Source organism: Rhipicephalus microplus, chromosome 9 (genome assembly GCF_043290135.1).
Source record: "Rhipicephalus microplus isolate Deutch F79 chromosome 9, USDA_Rmic, whole genome shotgun sequence".
Taxonomy (NCBI): Eukaryota; Metazoa; Arthropoda; class Arachnida; order Ixodida; family Ixodidae; genus Rhipicephalus; species Rhipicephalus microplus.
In genome coordinates, this window is record NC_134708.1 from 53,006,744 (window position 1) to 53,026,492 (window position 19,749).

The window sequence follows — 19,749 nt, forward strand, 5'->3', positions numbered from 1 at the left end:
CTTTCGTGCACTGCCACCTTGCTAATCCAGTGTATGTAGAGCACGAATAAATAAATACGGCAGGCCAGGCCACCTTCCACCACCGGTCACCAGTGATGCACAAAACGCAAGGGTAAAAGGGAAGAAGATACGCCGAATATGCAAGGAAAATACGCCGTTGTGTATCAATAAACCTGACCATCTCGCCTGCTTTTCCTCTCGGCTTCTTTTCTTGCGGCAACTAACAGCGCTACGTAAACTGACGGCGTTACCTCATCTAACGTGCCTTGCAAAGCGCTCGTGTCGTCAGTTAAGCAACGCAACCAGCTGCGCAAATAGGCATCCACCCGCTGGGCTTCGCAAGAAGCGCGAAAAGACGTGTCGGCCGCGGATGTCCTTGAAAACAACGCCCGGGCGCAACGTAACAAAGGCGTGACTCAGCTGTGCGTCGTCCGGTGTGTGTGTGCAGCGATGGCCAGGACGTTGGGTGAAGAAGGGCGTTGGGTGAAGAGCGCAATCGCTGATGCAGAGAGCTTCCAGCGAAACCGTATTGCCCCACACAAGTGGCGTTTCGTCCGCACAACCAACACGACAAGGTGGTCTAATGGCTGAGGCACTCGGCTGCTGACCCGCAGGTCGCGGGATCGAATCTCCTAAGCAGCAGCCGAATTTCCGATCGAGATGTAAATTCTTATTGAGGTTCGTGTGTTTAGATTTGGATGCACGTTAAAGAAAATCAGGTGTTCAGCCTGACTACGTCCACTGCAGGACAAAGGCCTCTCCCATGTTCTGCCATTTAACTCGGTCCTGTGCTTGCTGTTGCCAATTTATACCCGCAAACTTCTTAATCTCGTCTGCCCACCTAACCTTCTGCCTCCCCCTAGCCCGCTTGCCTTCCCTGAAAATCCAGTTAGTTACCCTCAAAGACCACCAGATGTTCCATAATCCACTCTGTTCTTTTCTTGCCTCTTAAAGTTACAACTACCGTTTTTCTTTCCATTGCTTGATGCGTCGTCCTTAATTTAAGCTGAATCCTCTTTCTATGTCTCCAGGTTTCTGCTCTGTAGCTAAGTACCAGCAAGATACAGCTGTTAACTACCTTTTTCTTGAGGGACAGTTGCAATCTATCTGCCATAATTTGTCTTGAGGGACAGTGGCAATCTATCTGCCATAATTTGAGAGTGCTTGCCAAATGTGCTCCACCCCACTCTTATTCTTCTAGTTACTTCAATCTCGTTGTTCGGCTTCGCAGTTATTACCTGCCCTAAGTAGACATAGTCTTTTACAACTTGAAGTGCACTATTGCCTATCTCGAAGTGCCGCTGTCTTCCGAGGTTGTTGTGCATTACTTTCGTTTTCTGCAGATTAATTTTAAGACCCACTTTTCTGCACTCCTTGTCTAACTCCGTAATCATGAGTTGCGATTCGCCCCCTGAGATACTCAGCAATGCAATGTCATCGGCGAAGCACAGGTTACTAAGGTACTCTCCATTAACTCTTATCCCTAACTGTTCTCATTCTAAGCCTCTGAAAACCTCCTGTAAGCACGCGGTAAATAGCATTGGGGAGATTGTATCCCCCTGCTTTACACCCTTCTTTATTGGTATTCTGTCGCTTTTTTTATGAAGCACTATGGTAGCAGTGTGTGTGTGTGTGTGTGTGTGTGTGTGTGTGTGTGTGTGTGTGTGTGTGTGTGTGTGTGTGTGTGTGTGTGTGTGTGTGTGTGTGTGTGTGTGTGTGTGTGTGTGTGTGTGTGTGTGTGTGTGTGTGTGTGTGAGAGAGAGAGAGAGAGAGAGAGAGAGTGAGAGAGTGAGTGAGTGAGTGAGCGCTTCAATTGTGGTACATCTGTCATAATAATAATGTGAAAATGTGTATATATAGATGCCGAAAGTGCCCAGTAGCTACGTGCATCTTAGGTTAAACGACTGCACCATTCAACGTTGTCACACATGCCATCGTGTTTCCCAAAGTTAACTAGAGGGTTCTCTGGCACTGCGATCGTTCAGCGACCATGGGAATGATGGGCAGTACACGGATTCGCCAATTCTTCTTACTTGCCGTGGGTGCCGAATCGCGCTTGTGGCTTCATTTATGGCCGTGTTTCGGTTTAGTTTTGAAGAAAAGAACGAACCCTTTTGAAATGGTAAGCCTAAAAGACTAAGGTGGTGAAGCGCGACCGCTGAACGTTTGCCGATTTTTGTTTCGTGGAAAAAAAAAAAACAGCTCCAAGCTACACGAACACACACGGAGCCAGAAGTACGAAGATTAAACAAATCCGTGTACTATACCCATCATTCCCGTGCTCGGTGAAGCGCCGGGCGTTGCAGCTCCCAAAGACACAACCGCCAGAGTTCCCTCTAGTGTATATTTAGGAAACGCTATGCTATTTCCAACAGTCGTTCATAGATATATGTAAGCGCCTTTTATGCCAACAACCATCACCAGAGCCGTTCTCACGGTTTCTCCTCTCCACAGTTGATTGTCGTAGTGGGGACGGTGATGGGAGGTCTGTCTGTAAGAATTAAGTGGTCCCGAGTCTCTAGTGGAATTAGGGTTCCATGCGTGCGCACGGACCGGGTGGAGTTGATATGCGTCCAGGTTGATAAGAACTCAGGAATGGGTCTTGACTGTTGGCCTGGTGCGTTGGCCTTCCGGCTTCGAAGCCGATAGGCTCTGTCGGCGGAAGAGTCGTAGCGTTTAACGAGCGCTGGAGCTGGCCGTGCTTAGATTCGACTGGCTGTTCCCGTATGGGTGGTTGGTTGGCCGAGCACGGCTGGTTGGTTGGTCGGCGCACTGGGAGTCTCTCAAGGCATCTGTCCAGAAGTGGCGCTTCTTCACAAAACGTTATACTCTCGAGAGGTTTGTTAAGGGCGTCTGCTTTAGGCTTAGTACAATTCCACTTCAATCAAAGGCATATTGTCACATATTAAAGTACATATGCATTTTTTTTCATTTTTGTGGACGCAGACTCCTTGATATGACGTAGTCCATCGGGTGTGGACGGTCGTCCGCGCGTGGGAAGACGTGCTATACTTCAGGAAGGCGCCCCAAAAACGCTTGCAATCGAATATGTCCCAGAGCTTTCACAGCTTCTGTACTTAAAGCAATGTATTCGGTTGTCTTCGAATCAAAGTACCCGCCAGGATTTCTACTGAAGTTTATCTGACAGCATGTCAGGAACGGAATAAAAACACCCTGTTCCAAATTTCACTTTCATTCTTTTTTTCTTGTCTCAACACTCACTTCTATTTTTTTCAGGAGTGCGCATTTTTTCGTATTGCTGGCACAGAAGCACCACTTTCTTGCCGACCCGCAGGGCAAAAAACGAAAGATATTATATCCCGAGAAAAAAGATCGAGAAGGCAAGTACGCTGCTTCGAAGTGCTTCCAGTGAGAGAGTACGCATATATATATATATATATATATATATATATATATATATATATATATATATATATATATATATATATATATATATATATATATATATATATATATATGAGAATATGAAAAAAAAAACAGTCACACAAAAGGACTGAAACATAAAAAATTAAAGCTCAAACTGTCTTAAGACAGCAAGCGGAAGGCCGTGTACCCAATCTTGGCAGCTTCTTTCAAGGACATATTTTACGCCCGATGGAAAAGGTCTTGCACTTCAGATTTTTTTTTTGTAACGTCTAGTGGAACGAAAGATGACTCGTGAAGGCGAGAGCTCGCGAAACGGGGACAAGTTTAACACTCGAACACACCCCGATATACGACGGAGTTGTCATTGCGATTCTGATATCTTTTCGCCAGTGTTTGAAAGCGGGTCTGGATGAACAACCAGCCGCCCTTGTTTGCCGAGGATGGGAGATACATGCTCACGTGTGCCCCGTGTTTTCTGTTCCCAACTTTGTGACATCCGTGAGGTTACATATTTCTTTCTTTGTTTGCGATTTCTCTTCACAACTCCCGAGAAAAAAAAAACGAAGTCGCCGCAATGGCGTGATCCATAGCCGGTCGATAGAGCTACAACCGATATGCCCTGAACACTGTCTATATAAATGCGTATGTCTTGATGCCTGGGCAACATCGATCAGATATAACGCCCTATTTCACTTTTGTCTTTGTTTTTAAAACGCTATCCTTAAACTCATATGGCGCCTACTACGCCCGCAACCGTTGGCCTGCACGCTAACGCTATTCGAAATCTCCCTATATTCAGACAACCCAATTTGCACGCTACGTATGCATGGCCTCCGCTTTAGGCTCCGGCTTACTATCAGCGGTGGTGGTGAAAAGTTTCTGTGAACACCAAAAGTCAAGAACAAAGTATTTAAAAATTGAAAAGCAGCGTTATAGGTGGCCTAAAGGCTGCCGGTTGTGGCGTCCAAGCCGTGCCTAACCGCGACGTCTTCCGCCCAAGTCACCAGCCGAATTTGGATATCCAACCTGGGGCTTCACAAGAGAGGCACTACTTTATTTCCTTGCCAAAGCAGCCTGCCTCTGCTGCAGACTTCTGAGGCCACGTACTGTATAGGCGGTTTCGAGCTTGCAAGCGATGTACGACAAAAAACTTCCGGTCACCTCACTTACCAGCTCGTAAACTTGAAACTGAAAACACGTTCTCAAGATGTTTTTTTTTTTTCTGCAGGGGTAAAAAAAAGTCCCTCTTTAGTTTTTCAGCTAAAAGGAACGTGTGTAAAGTTAAAAAAAATATCTTCCTTTTTTATTTACCTCCAAGAAATATTTATTTGAATACATTTTACCAAATAAGGGAAGGAAAGTGTACAAGATGAGCAGGCATTTTTCCAAAACTTTTCTTCCCCACCGATGCTACTAAGGCACATTGGTGGACAAAACCGGATGTCATCAAGGGTTTGTGTTTTTAAACAGTGAAATGGTCTATAGATACACAGTACAGAGTGCCTCCATCGAACGCCGCCGTTCACTTATCTTTCTGGAGAAGAATCAGATTACTAAGATTGTGGTTTACGTCATTTTTTTCTGCTTGTGCGGACAGCATTGAGATAAAGAATACGCGGTACCACTAAAGTTTCTCATGTGGCACAGCGCGCATTGAGAACTGCTTCAGTTGCGAACATTATATGAAAAAGATCGTTGTGCAAATAACCCGGAATGTCAATGAGCTTGTGCAAGGAGGAGTATGCGTACATTCCTCTCGTTCAGACGTTCAACACTTGCCCCATACACGTACCAAGAAATCGGATTGTGATGATGTAAGTATGAGAAAGATATTTGCCATAAGCCGGCTTTCAGCTCTCCCATAGTAGAGTAGTACCTGTGTACTCTAAATTGTTAACCACTTTTAAACACACCTCTGGGACAGCGTACACTGTTCTCGCATACTATAGTACCAAGTACTCTAAATCGTTGAACACTTTGTCTATACAACTTATCTATTGCAGTGTAGTAATCGACCATTTAAACTTCTCGACCAACATCATGCTATAAAAAGTATGCACTGAGTGGTTGAAGTATGCACTAGAAACAGGATATCGCTATTGTGCTGAACTTTCCCAACTTTCACCGTTATCATTTAGGTACCGTAATGCCAGACTGAAAGTTTTATATCAACTATTTAAGTGTCATTATCAAGTAAGTATAGCCGATAATTTTTTTCATTTTCTTCCGGATACCCTACTAGGCAGAGACTTGACCTAACCATCACCCCATTTTCCACACGAAACAATTGTTTCAAGTATTCATTATTTGCTCGCACCATAGTCAAGTGGAATAAATCAAACCACGAATTACTTTCAGCACCTTGTTTCGCAATGGTCTCAGCAAAGTTGGGTGGTATGTTTTCAAAATAAATAGCGCCGCATTCCACCGTACGTGCTTACACAATTCCAATCTTGTCATTTGCTGTATCTTTTTTTCCCCATTTAGTGTTGTATCTGTGCTACACATTGCGCGTGTATTTCTTTTTTCGTCCATGCACTTGCCATTGTTTTTTTCAACACTAAGTTTATGTAGCACCCTGCTATAATCACCAAGTGGTGATTGCAGTAACTGTCAGCAAATAAATAAATGCACTGTCATACCAGAACCTGCCACGAATCACTTATTCCCAGGACGTCTCAAGAATGGAATCACCTTCCCGGCACTATTGTCTCTATAAAGGACCACTCAAAGTTTCGCTTGGCCATTACGGACATCATCACTCCGGGACTTAACTGACCAATTATTTCTTGTATTACCTTGCCACTTTCCCTGCTTTGTTTTTGTTTTACTTTTGTATATATTGTTAACCACTCGCCTCTGTAATACTTCGGCCCTGAGGGTAAAATAAAATAAAATGATTATAAATAAACTCTTATAGACGAAGCTTAAGGGTCCTCCTATTCCCCCCCCCCCCCTTTCTTTTGCCTGTGGGATCAGTGTTCGAAGGCATTAAAAGGCTTGGCATCTGTTACCTGGTGCATGTCGATGGTATACGCACACCAGGTTCCCACTACGCCTGTATACCTTTCAAACAATGCGTGCTTAGCCCTCTTCGGAGCCCATACTGTCACAGGCAACGACATGCGTTATTTCTGACATAAAATCAGCGTGTATATGAAACTCTGTGCCTTCTCAAGGAGCGCATGAATGTCACGTTACTTCAAGTAATGCACTTAGTGGCCTTCTATACTAGCACTCGCTTGCAGTGGCTAACTAACAAAAGATAGTTACAACAAAGCGAATACAGAATGCGACAAGCTTACATAAATATAATACATGCAGAATAAAAACCAACATAGCACATTTGTTTCGTGACATTATAGCAAAAAAGAAACGGCCCCGTCAACCCAAACATTACTGTAATAACCATGAACTGAAGTTAATCGTTGTGTTATCTAATATTCAGTTCATTAGTTCATCACATACGCACAATATTTAACTGGGACCACTTGTGCAGTGTACATTACACATGCTGTGTGTGGCCGCATCTACAAATGGAGCACGCTGCTGCCACACAGAAATAGAAATGTGACATGTAGCTCGCGCTTGTCCTGTGGCTTTCGTTTCGCGAGCATCAAGACATAGTACACGTATCGTCAATATAATGATCAGGACTAAACAGGTATTAAATAGAATACTTCACAGATTTGCACGCCTTTAGAAATTTCTGGCGTCCGCGCGGCGTCCAGCTCTCAGAATGGTCACTAATGCCTTCGGTGTAATTCAACGTCGAAGGTCGCCGGATCGAATCCCAACCCGTGACGGCCGCATTTAGATAGAGACGAAATGCCAGGCCCGTATGCTTTATATACAGTTGCACGTTAAAAAAAACAAAAACACCAGACGGTGGGTATTCCCGAAGCCCCCCACTTCGGCGTCTTTAATAATCGTATTCTCATTTGTAAAGCAAAAAACATGCCAACCATTATTACCAACGACACTCACTGGGTCCCACCAAGCACATCGCTTCTCGTCAGGTCACCGGGCACCAAATAAATAAATAAATAAATAAATAAATAAATAAATAAATACGCCAGAACTTTGTATATAGCCTGAGCGACCGCAAATGATTAGCTCCAGTCCCAGAGCTGAAAAGCGTGCACAGTTCACCCTCGACACCTCCGCGGTAATTACCCTGCATCGACTTATCGCAGGCTTCCCCGGCTCCTCTTTTTTAAACGAGCGAGCGCTCGACTTTTCGGTGGCGCGATTGGGGCCACCCCACTTGGGGCCGAGCACGGGACCACGTCGCGGCTCCAACCCTCACGCTTCATTGACAAGTCCTGGATTACCGAGGAAAGGAAACCAAGAATATGAGACAGAGAGAGAGAAGCGAACGAGAAATCTAAATGCTGAAGGGAAGCAGGACAGTTTTAAATGTCGAACACCACTTGCACGGCGAAGTGTGCGATTAGAACACGCGTTCGGTGGGATGTGGGTGAGCCTCTGAACTGTACAACCGCAGCGCGTCACGTGTGGTCGGCAAATCTATCTTCGTCCAACGTATCGCCTTTTTTTTTCCTTTCTTACGTACAGTTTCCGTATCCTCGGGAAGAAGCGACGAGAACATCGATTCGTCGTCGTCGTCGAGTCCGTTTTTGGAAAGAGCCGCATCGTTCCGATAAGCCTGCCCACAGCTAGTCTGTAGGGTTAAATAAAATAATCAATAGTGTAGTAATGGAGCTATGATGACGTAACTTGAAGGCCGAGTTTTAACCCCACTTCGCGATTTCCCCCCTTCTGGTAGAAAAAAAAGTGCTAGAAAATGAAGCATAATACTCTGGGAATATTTTGCCTGTAGTACGTTGTGAAGAATACTATACACTAGGCATTAAAAAAAAACCTCAACACAGACATTGTTTACAAGCAACTGCGGTCACGAGAGCAGTTATAACCTTTTTGGAAACAACTGAACTATATGCGCGGCTATAAAATGTGTCTCAGCTAGAAAGAACACTACATACTCCCTTCTCTATCTCACCATTGTCATCCATTAATCTTTCTTTTCCCCTTTCCCTTCCCCCAGTGTAGAGTAGCAGGCTAGAGCAAGTTATCGCTCAGGCCGACCTCTGTGCCTTTCTTTAAATAAACTTATCTCTCTCTCACTACAGCTTAGCCAAACGTGAAAGTTTGCAGTTGCAGCAGTGTACTAAGCGAATAATGATGATGGCGATGTTATAATGACTATTAGTAGGCCAATTCCTCTTCGCAAAATTTTTACCCAATTTTCGACTCACAAAAAAAATCATTACGGATTTTCTGTTTCTTAATGCTGGAGCAAAAAAAAAGAAGAGGGGCAGCTTTATGCAGTTGCGTTGTGTCGACGTATTCGTGTAGGGCTTAGTTTCGGAAGGAATTACGGAAGAGCATGCTCCTGAGGCACTGTTGCCCTGACCATGATGTGTTGATAATGACAAAGGTAATGGAGATACTGGCAATTGCGAAGTTGAATGGTGCCAACTCCAACCAAAACCTCAGTTTTGACTGGGAAGCAGATCCCTGCGAGGACCATTCTCGTAAAACTTCACCCTGTTCAAGACAGGGTACAACCCACGCCTCCACGGCGCGGCCAAAACTTCAGTTAGGCGACACAGAGCTATCGCCGAAGAAGAACAGCGCCAACAAACCAACCCGCCATGGTGTGTATGCGTGCGTGACGACGGTTTAATGTGGCGATCCTCCCGACATCTTTAGGGCACGTCGGTACCACGCTAGACGCGGCACCTTCCACCCACCTCTCCCCTTTGTTCAATCTCTTCCATTTGATACGAATATGGCACCCCTCTCCCACCCACCCCGGCCGCCTCCCACAACTCAGCCTGAACTTGACCATCCACAATGGACCGAATGAGGTCACCACACGTCTCAGAGGCTGACCGTATACACGAGCGGCAAGCGAGAGAATCCATTTAACCGTTACAACGCTACAGCCCGCCTGGGAGATATTGAGATCCCGAGACCGCCATCTGTTCTTGACCACTGACCCACGAGAAAGTTCCCGCGCGCATAAAGGTCTGTATACCTGCCACACATTCGGGCTCCGTACAGGCGCACGGCCATTCAGATGAAGAAGCCATACCATACATACCCTGCGTGTAGCCCTCACCATGCTGTACAGATAAGCCACCTTGCATACCGCATCGCTAGAGCCTGTCACAGCCAAAGCCGCGACTTCTCAGGCGAATCAAACACGCTTCCTATAATAGTCCTCGCCGCCCGTCTTTCTATATACGCCATGACTGTGGGGGACTTGCTTCTTTCGCATGGGCCGCAAGCGATAACTTCGGGTCAGCGTCGACGTTCACTTTGCTTATGTGTTCGCGGAGGTACCGTATACTGTCTTCGAGCCTTACGAGTATAAAGCACCGGAGGTCTCAACGGTCTCTTGATTAGGCCTCTTCTCTAATAGCGGGGGCCGACCCGCTATCTATACGACCGTACCATCTATGGCCGCTTGGAATGCAGTTATTTGGGGCTCGCCCCGAGGATTCGCATTGTCTATACGGGTACACAGCGGCGCGCTCGATGCGATGAGTGGTCTTTTGTTTTTGCGTGGTGCCTCGAGGAAGGTTTTATTTGTTCTGCGCCTCACGCTGCGCTGGGCTCACTGCAAGGTCTGGCCTTCTCTTTTTACTTTTCATCCGTGCGATGCCTTTTGATGTCCTGGTCCGTAGATAGCGGTACCGTATTTGTTGTTCGGGATTCATTCTGTTCGACAATCCAATTATAGCCGACTTGCGTTCAATTCAACTGCTTTATTCGCCTTATGTGTCGCTATGGTGGGGTAGTTAAACGACTGCACATCGACAACGAGAGCAGAGTTTATCTGGCTTGTGTGGTACACTGCTCTCGAGAATTCGTGGGTTGTTCTGGAGTGCAGATTCCGTGTGCATTCGCACATTTTATTTTTACGATGCTCTTCTCAAGAAATGCTCGTTTTTCACCGATGCACTTCATTACGTGTCAAACATGATTTGCGAAGTTTATTTCAGAGGTACACATGTCTTTACTTCAAAAGTGCACCCATCGGTGCACATGTCGCTACAACTTGCTCTTATTAGCGACAAATGTATCAATCAACATCCAATAAGATTGCCCGCATGCGTTCGCTCGACATGGTGCAAAATCCAAAGCACAGCTTCGAACTATACAATTCGAATCGCACTGACTATTGCAAGGGCACCCCCTTTGAAAATGAAGCCTAACAACTGGTCTAACAATCGCACTTTTACTTTACACGTAATGGCGATCAAGTCGGGTCTCCTGTGGACATTTTGTGGTTTTCTCTTGAGCAGGCTTAAAAAGGTAACATCTAGTTAATATTCAGGCAAGCATGTTACACTTCCTGGCGACCTTAGAAGAACTTAAGAGAGAGTAAGATAAACACAAATGATCAGCTTTTTAATGAATGCAGTGGGCACTAAAAAAAAAACGCAATGAGGTGTGAACGAATGCGGGTATGGACATTTCTAGACAGAAAAAATGTCTACGAAGTGCGCATACACCACGAGATTTAACTGTGCAAACCATGCCTTCGCGTGTGTCGCTTTTTTTTGTTTGTTTTTGAAAGGGAAAGTTCAATCGCATCTTGCGTATTTTCGTGCATGTGTGCATGTACATGCAAAATTGATAAATTCTAGATGATGAGGGGGGTGGCGCGGATGACGCCACAGAACGCCACTATTTTAAGGTCTCCGTGAGGTCACTATGCCTTCAAATAACATGACGTGACATCATCGTTCGGTCAAACGCGGTTTGATTCTCTGATCTCGGAGGTAATGCAAAACCACATTGAGTTCAGAAAGCTTTCGTGAGGGGTAACATCGAATGAAAAGGAAGAGAAGAAAACGGTTTGTGCATTCGAGTCATCTTAAGGAAATGATTAAGGGTCAGTGTGGGCTTTTTTCTTTTTTTTTTTTTTGTCAGTTATCCGGTGGTTACTTTATATCTATTTTCTTTTGCCTCCTTATCCTTGGTTCCTCACTCATGTACTGTCTCCGCAGCACTTTCAGATAATGGTATCCTAAAATTTGCCACTGTTCTTGCTCTGTCGTTTACGATCCGTGAGTAGCCATGCTTGCTTATCAAAAAATCTTCGTACCATTCCTGGACAGTCCTTTTCTCGCCGTTGCAAGTGGCAAGTTCTGCGCGAAACGTGGCTGCAACTTCATTTAGCCTCTTTGCTAAGAGGAATCTCCAGAACACATCCCCGTGGTTTACACCTTTAATGATACTCTTCTGTCTTAAAACTAGCCTCCAAGATAGCGGGGTTGTTTCTTTGTCTCACAAAGATTGCCTGCACGAAAGGAACGGTAAAGCGAGTCCAAAGCGCAGGAGTTTAACGAGGAACGCTGCGACGCTTCTCGCACTCCCATTCTGTCATTTGGCAGGCGCTGGTCTATTACACGGTGACAGAAGTGGTGCCGTCAGGGTCACTGACCTTTCTCTACGAAAAAACCAAGACGTTGGAAGGGTCCAGTGATTGGTGGCTTCAGCCGGCGTTGTGATCGCTGCAAAGAGAAGGGACAACACGGATCGCTGCCGCCGGTGCGACCTTCTTTGTTTTCCGGGGTCAGGTGTCAACGTAACGCCGTCCATCCCTTCCCTCCCCCTGCTACCCCTAAACTCCCCCCTCACCGCCAAACAACGAGCTCGCTTGCAATGGCGTTGCTCCATTCAGAGCGGGGGACGCGGTGCTGCTGCTTTCATTTCTCTAGTGCTCTTGCCACTGCTGCCACTGGACCGAATCGTTGCTGTGTGTGTGTGTGGCCTCCACTGAGGATGGTGGCCTCCAACTCGGCAAGAAGAAAAAATAATAAGAAGCAGCTGTTCCTTGATGACGACGAACGCCCTCAAGAGGGCATCGGGGGCGCTGCTTTGGCTCGCCCTAATTGCGTCTTCCGGTCCTTAGCGCTACGTGAAGGCGTTCTTTTGTTTAACGAGGCGGTTGCTGCAAGCCAAGATCGCAGCGTCGACATATCGCGTAGCCGAAGAGGCGCGCTCGGACGATGTAGTTGTTCCTTCTACGTCTGTTAGCGCAGTGCATGACGTCACGCAGCTTCACGTCCTACGCAGTGTTTCGAGAGTGAACAGACTTAACCAAGCTGTAACGTGTATCTTTTAGTGCGTCTGCAACACGGGCTTGGAGGTCAGGGCAAGTAATTATCCGAGAATCACCGAAACAAACCAAAGATTGAGCAGCTGGAGAAGCACTGAAACTTGACAACATGACTGTGCTTGTAATATAGCGGTAGAAAGCAAACAACTGTGAAACTGAAAACTATGCTGACCGTGGCTGACATGGGAAGGTCCCGTGGCCTGTCTCCAAGTGCAGGATCAGTATATAGCGTAATTGAAAAAAAAATGGGGCGGGAGCGGGGGGGGGATCAATCACAAAAAGCGTGCAGTACGACCTAACCTCAAAAATATACATGCATGGCTAAATAAAGGCGATATTGCGCGCATGCTCATCGCTCCACTTGACTGTGGAATAATCAAGCAGCTGTAAGTCGGCTATCAGCTTTATGTCGTGATTGATGTGAATTTCGGCGAGTGAATGGCGCTAGTAATGGGAGAGAGGTTCCTGGAGAAGTTTCGGATTACGAAACTATGCACTTGTGACGTCATGTACCACAGCAGTTCCTTCTTTGCACATGCCAGCTTGCCTTAACGAGGTGCAGCGCTCGCCTTTGCGTGCTCACCTGCTCTGCGAAAACCCAATTAGAACCCAATTAGTAGAAACCCAATTAGTAGAAACCCGCGACAGATGGGAAAATGACAGTTTAATGCTAAACCGTTTGACTGAGTGGCGCGAACTACGCTAGGATGAAGCAGTTAGACACGAACACATCCAAAGGTGGTTAAAGGCCAACTCCGGTGATTTTTCGACCATGTCGAGGTAAATGATGTTTCTATGTTCCCGAGACAATCTTGTGACGAGCCCAATAGCTGAAATGGTCAGGAAATTCGAAAGCAATTTTTAATAAGCAAAAAGATGCAAAACCGAAACCCAAACCCGACCGTGCCCCCTGCCTGCCTATGCATGCACTATTTGGTAAGAACCGGAGGCCGTATACTGTTCCCGCCGGCGCGTTGAAAACTGTGAAAGCCGGACCAGCGAAGCGCCGGCCAAACACAGCAGAAGAAGGAAGAAAGTTTTCCCGTGCTATATCTGTGCAAAACACCACCGCCGTCACCTTGGAGCCAGCACAATAAACGCTGTAGCGGCCAAAGTAGCGGTGCCATCGGCTGCTTCACTTCCATTGACATGCCAAACATGAAGTCACACAGACAGTGTTGCCAATAATTCTGGCAAACGAGGTGAACTTTTCGAGGCAATTTTTAAAAATCATTTGCCCACAATTAGCGCGTCTCTCAAGCCTCTAATTCGGCATAAATGACGGGAATGTGCAAAGGAACGTATACCCAGTGAATTTCATTGAGATCCATTGACCTCGAAAAATTGCCGTAGTTGGCATTTAAGGCACTCGGCTGCTGATCTAAAAGTCAAAAGTCACTGGTTCTATGGTGGTCGCGGTGGTCCCGTTTCGATGGAGGCCAAATGGTAGAAGCCCATGTATTGTGCGTTGTCAGTGCACCTTGCAGAACACCATATGTTCAAAATTTTCGGACACACCACTGTACATCTCAAACGAATTATAGTGCCACGATAATCGGACGGGACAGAAAATACAAACTACAGCACCCTAGTTTGTCTTTTTCTTTTCCGTCCTGTTTTTGTCGCGCTATAATTCGTTTAAGATGGAAGTGCACCAACTTTCCCAATTGTCCTTTCTGATACCCCACTATACGGCGTCTCTCATAGTCATATCGTGGTTTTAGAACGTCAAAGACTATAGTTATATCACGAGAACAAAACGAAGACACAGAGACAAGAAGGACACGAAGGACTGTGTCGTCGTTTTGCTCTCGCACTATAACTATTGTCATGCCATACCAACCAACCCAAGCTGCCGCACTTCTAAGTCAAAGACCAGTTATTAATATTAACACACCCGAAGGTCTATACCCAATTGCGACACGGTAAAACTAACACCTTATCGAAGGCGACCAGGCGTCCTCTCTTCACGAACGAATTTCCTTGTGAATTCGGTCACTGCACTGTACATGTCTCATTCTCGTGGGATGGGAACTAGTTGTGAAGAAGCGAGAGCTAGATTTTATGGCGACAGCACCACACATGGGACAGGCGGCAGCGAACGACACTACGAACATTGCGATGCCTCCGCAACAGCGTCCAGGGCATTGTTCTTCCGAGACGTGCAGCGATGAACGTGAGCGCTTGCCCGCTGCCGACATTCTCGCCCCACATGTTATAAGCGCGGACGTGCGCGGAATCTAGGCCTAGCGAGCGGCCCTTGACATCATCGGAGTGTGCATTGCTGCTGCTGCGTCTGTTGGGTGGGTGCGCAGCTTCCCATACGGTGCACGCACTGCTGTTTGAGCACACCATTCGATGATCGCTGCGATACTGTTGCTTTCCGTGGGACGACGCGGTTTCCGCTGTTAACGCCCACTGTCTCCTCCACTGTTATCTACTGGCTACAACGTGACTTCACTACAACATGAAGAAGCGGTAGCTGATGTACTACGTGGTAATAACACTTGTGCGAATCCCCCCTGCATGTCGCGAATTTTAGGCCACGATACTCAGCATAAAGTTTGATTTGATTCTAAAGCTAGCATCTTCCCGGGTGGGAGACGTGGTCGGTTTAAAAGGAAAATGCGGCTCTTTCGACGTGAGCTCGATGGGGAAAAAAGGTTCTGAAAAACAGTGTTGCTTAACCTCTCTGTTTACCAAACTATATAGCCTTACTCCTGTTTCGGTCAATGTCCTGCCGCGGTAGTCTAGTGCATGCTAATACTCAGCTACTGACCCACAGGTCGCGAAATGGAATCCTGGCTGCGGCGGCTGCATTTTCGATGGAGGCGAAAATGGCGTAGGCTCGTGTGCTCACAATTGGATGGACGTTAAATAACCGCAGGTAGTCGAAATTTCCGGAGCACTCCACTACGGCGTCTCTCATAATCATATGGTGGTTTTGGGACGTTAAACCCCGTGCACATATAAAACAATCATCCTCTTTCGGACAACGCTGAATTTCTAAGTGCACAAGTGAGTGAGTAAGTGAGGAACGTTGACTCCACCAACATTAATTCCCTATAGCTGTTGGGCTACTTCTCCAAGCGCACCTGCACATACGCTCCACAGGGATACCAGTGGCGCACCGATATTATATTAGTGTGGAAACTTTGATGCGTCGGTAATCCGTTTCGCGCACGCCGCTTATTCGTGACACAAAGAAGCGTTTGAAGTTAGTTTGTCAGTTGTTCGAAGAGTGGTGCCCAGAAGGTTTCCACGACCTTTTCGGGCCACTTGGTCAACGTCTTCGCGATTACTGCAGTTGTTTGCCGACAGGGCTGATTCCCACGTCTGCAATGTCGTTGGAGAATTGTTTCCCTTACATTGCCAGAGATGGGGCTTCTGTGTAGCCTTCATGCAGCTGCAATGTCAGCAGTTTCTTTGCACTTCATGGCGGTAAATTTATATAGGCTGTGAGGGTTGGGAAAATGATCTCTTTAAATTTGTCTCCACGCGCTCGTCTGTTCCCTCGTTATAGGTCCGCGCGCGGGGACACGTGTGTTTCGCGATTCTATCTATAATAAGCGGTAATTTCGTTATATTTGATGATTCCTTCTTGTTGTAAGTCCAGTATTGAGGCATTACAAAACAAACACAGGACGAAAAAAAAAATCCGAGACAAGAAAGACTGACTTACACACAGATCTTGGTGCAAGTCTGTTTTTACTGTTCCCGTTTCTTTTCGCGCTGTGTTTGTTTTGCACCGAGATCGCCGACAGCAACGTCTCCATTGCGCATCGTCGGCCTCCCGGCCACGTCGAATGAAGCGCGGCTTCATCCTTCACTCGACAGACGCACGAACGTGTACGAGTGGTACGCGCGTGGCCTTTGCCTACGCAGCCATCCTCACGAGCCAAGAATGCGTCCGCGCTGCAGAACAGCACCGCATTTCTCATCCGGCGAAGCACCTTCCATCCTCGAGCCGTTACACAATGGTGTAGGCGTGCGTGCAGGAATGGGAAAGGGTAGCAGGGGGGCTAGTGCGCTTTCTTTCTTAGCCCTCCAACGGTGGTTTGCCAAGTTTGTTCCATTCGTTTACACACTTGGACCTGTCCCGTCATTGTTTATATGAAGAGCTATGATCATCTAAGTTTTTGGCAATAATGTCAGATAGGAGAGATTCTTCAAAACTCCCAAGCATTTCCCCGAGGGTGAACATGGTTAAGTGCGAATGCACGGGGTGATGCTATGAGGGTTATTTATTAATTCGCACTATTATATTTATTAATCACACTATGGTGCCTTTATGGTGTAATGGTTCCTGGTAATCGCAATTTGATCACACGGGGGAGTTTACGTTAACTCACTGGCGAATGCCAACGGATTTTAACTTTACTCCCCCTCATAGCATCACCTCGTGCATTCGCACTTAACCATATGTTCACCCTCGGGGAAATGCTTGGGATATCAGCGTCGCGTCCGTGGCTTATTCGATAGAGCGTCGCGCTGCGGCCCGCCAAGTCCTCTTTCTTTTAATGATAGAGAGAAGACTGCGGACGCCGCCGACGGCGGTGGATGGTTTTGGGTCGCTTATAAAGTGTATTCACACTTAAAAGACCAAAGCGCTGAAGACCTGTTGCCGCTCATACACTGGGGCTTGTTCTCCGAAGAGTCATCAGCTCATGACGTCTGTATGCAGTGCGTGGGTGCAGATTTGTAGGCATCCGCATTTCAAAAGACAAATATCACGCACATTTAAAGTAAGGTTTGACTTTACCTCTGGAAAACAACACTGGGAACCAAAGGCAGGCCGTTTTGCGGAGGCACGTCATGGCTTCATTTTCATTTTGGCATTCATAATAAAACGTTTGTTCCAAGCTCGACCAACGTGGAGTGGGGAAGACATTGCGAAGAAAAAAAAACTTGACCCCCTCCCCCTATTTTATTGGAAAAACTCTGCTCACGCCCGTGCGTTTGAGGCAGGCGAACATCTTTTTGCAATCGAAAGCAATTTACGGCCATTCACAACGCGGTGCACTCTGTCGAGTGATGACGGACTGCAGAAGCGGTTGGCGCTACATTCGATTGGAGAGACGATCGACGGAACACGTTTGGATCAGACGGCTTGTTTACCGAGTGAGAGCGACATTGATGCGGGTCGATTGCGTCGCGCAGGCACAATCATCCAACGGTGTGTGGCAAAGCGAGGTGGGAAAAGCAAGCGACGACAAGGACGCATGTGCGTTTTGTACAGAGGCCGTCGCAGAAGCGGTCGAAGGTCGATGCATACAATTCGGTACGAAAATATATGACGGCGCTGAGGTTCGCTGATCTATCACATGGTGCAACGACCGTGTCGAATAGACCATCGGTCTCGATACGCAACAGCTCTGACGGTATGCGGGCGCCCTGCGCAAGGCTGAGTCTTTGTCCACGAAGCCACGGCAGTGCCGGAAAATCCATCCTTGGGCCCTGTTGCAGGGTTTCTGAAAGCGCTATGGAGTATTCTGAAGCTCAGACGTATTCAACTGTTACGTTGCCCTTGCATCGTGTTGCATAGCGGGGTATGAGGGGGTAGCCAGAAAAAAATTTTTTTTCGGTAGGTGGTCCGACCACACATAAAGTTCGATTGTCTGTGCTTATACATGTATGCGTGTATATATAGACATACAATTTGATACCTTAGAATACGGTGGGAGTTGAACCTCAGTGGATGCCAGTGTATAGCATTGTCACGTTTACGACTAAACAGAGGAATCTATTGTAAGACATTTTTTTACGCGTTTAAAGATACGAAACCGACAAACAACGAAGCCCCTGGAAGTGTATGGGGGATTAATTTGTGGTTTACAATCGATGTGTAGTAATGATCAAGTACAGGGAAAACGAATTAAAGTGGATTAAAAACAACGACTCAGCTCGGTGTATAGTGACCAAACTAAGAACCTTCGCATTACGGATGCGACTCTCTACAAGTCAGTCAACACACCCTGGAAGTATCATTGGGAACTGCGTTGAACGCGTTTTGTGCGTTGCCTCGGTTAAACGCAGCCGCGTTTAAACCCAGCGTCTCGGTCGAACCGTTGCATTGCAGACACCGACCTTGCGCAATCATACGAGGCGTGGTGCGTTCGCATCAGCCGCCGTGTCAATGTTACGCCATCTTGCTCGAGCAAATGACCTCGCCCCCTTAATTTGCCTATGTACGTACGTTCCCGTGCCAGCACAATAGTTATAGATTGTAGTGTGCACGTTATTTCCTACGCTTTCTCTTCCGGTTCCGATACGTTTATACACGTTTGCCTCGCAAAGGCCTTATACCCAGACACAGGGAGCGTGCACTTGGTCATCACATTATTGTACCTGCACTATTAAAAGAGCATAAGCGAAACCGCAGGGCGTGTCCGATTACGCCATTTGAAAGTCGATCGCAGTGCTGATTTACCACCCAGTTAAACACTACCTTGTACCGCTGGGTAAGATTACGAGGTTCGCACACCTAATTACCAGCTGCAATATGATCTATTCCACATTAAATATAAGGGTGAAAGATCATGCTATCTATCTGCTCTCAACTATCGTGAGGAAGTTAGCGGTAGTGTCATTGAAATTAACAGTAGTGAGATAACTACACTCGCTCCGCCTTTATTGCAGTGCAAAAGTCGATGAATCAATGTTGTTCCTAGCCATTAAAGGGGACGTTGAAGGCCTCACGCATACATGACCACGATGCCTGTAGCGCGGTGTTTTTAAGTGCGAGGGCATATAGCCAAGCAAACGAAAAAACAAGACCAGGGGTGCTCTGATCCACCACACTAACTCGCGTAGTATACAAACACTGTTAACACTCTCCATATAATGTTACCCAACTAGTGATGACTGAATGATTGATATTGCCGACGAGTGTTAATTGGCTAAGTAATGACCAGTGTTGACTAATGATTGCTAATGTTGACTAGTCTTCTCAAAATGTTTAGAGCATGGCTAAATTATGCTAAGTAATTGCCGATACCAGCCAATCTCGGCCGTTCACTGTTATATAGCAGCAGCACTGCCTGCACTGAGTTTCAATTCAATTATTTCGATTCTCGAGGATATAAACGGCCAACAACCTGAGCTGGTTTCATTCATTTCATTTGTGGGGTTTAACGTCCCAAAACCACCATATGATTATGAGAGACGCCGTAGTGGAGGGCTCCGGAAATTTTGACCACCTG

At 46.6% G+C, this 19,749-nt stretch overlaps 1 protein-coding gene and 1 long non-coding RNA gene across 2 annotated transcripts in view; one reads left to right on the plus strand and one right to left on the minus strand.

Moving 5' to 3' along the window:
- The window catches only part of LOC142771794 (uncharacterized), a 359,560-nt gene that overhangs the window by 334,741 nt on the left and 5,070 nt on the right, over nucleotides 1-19,749 (minus strand). The window lies entirely within an intron of this gene.
- Nucleotides 1-19,749, plus strand: part of LOC119165050 (complement receptor type 2) — a 155,739-nt gene that overhangs the window by 108,386 nt on the left and 27,604 nt on the right. The window lies entirely within an intron of this gene.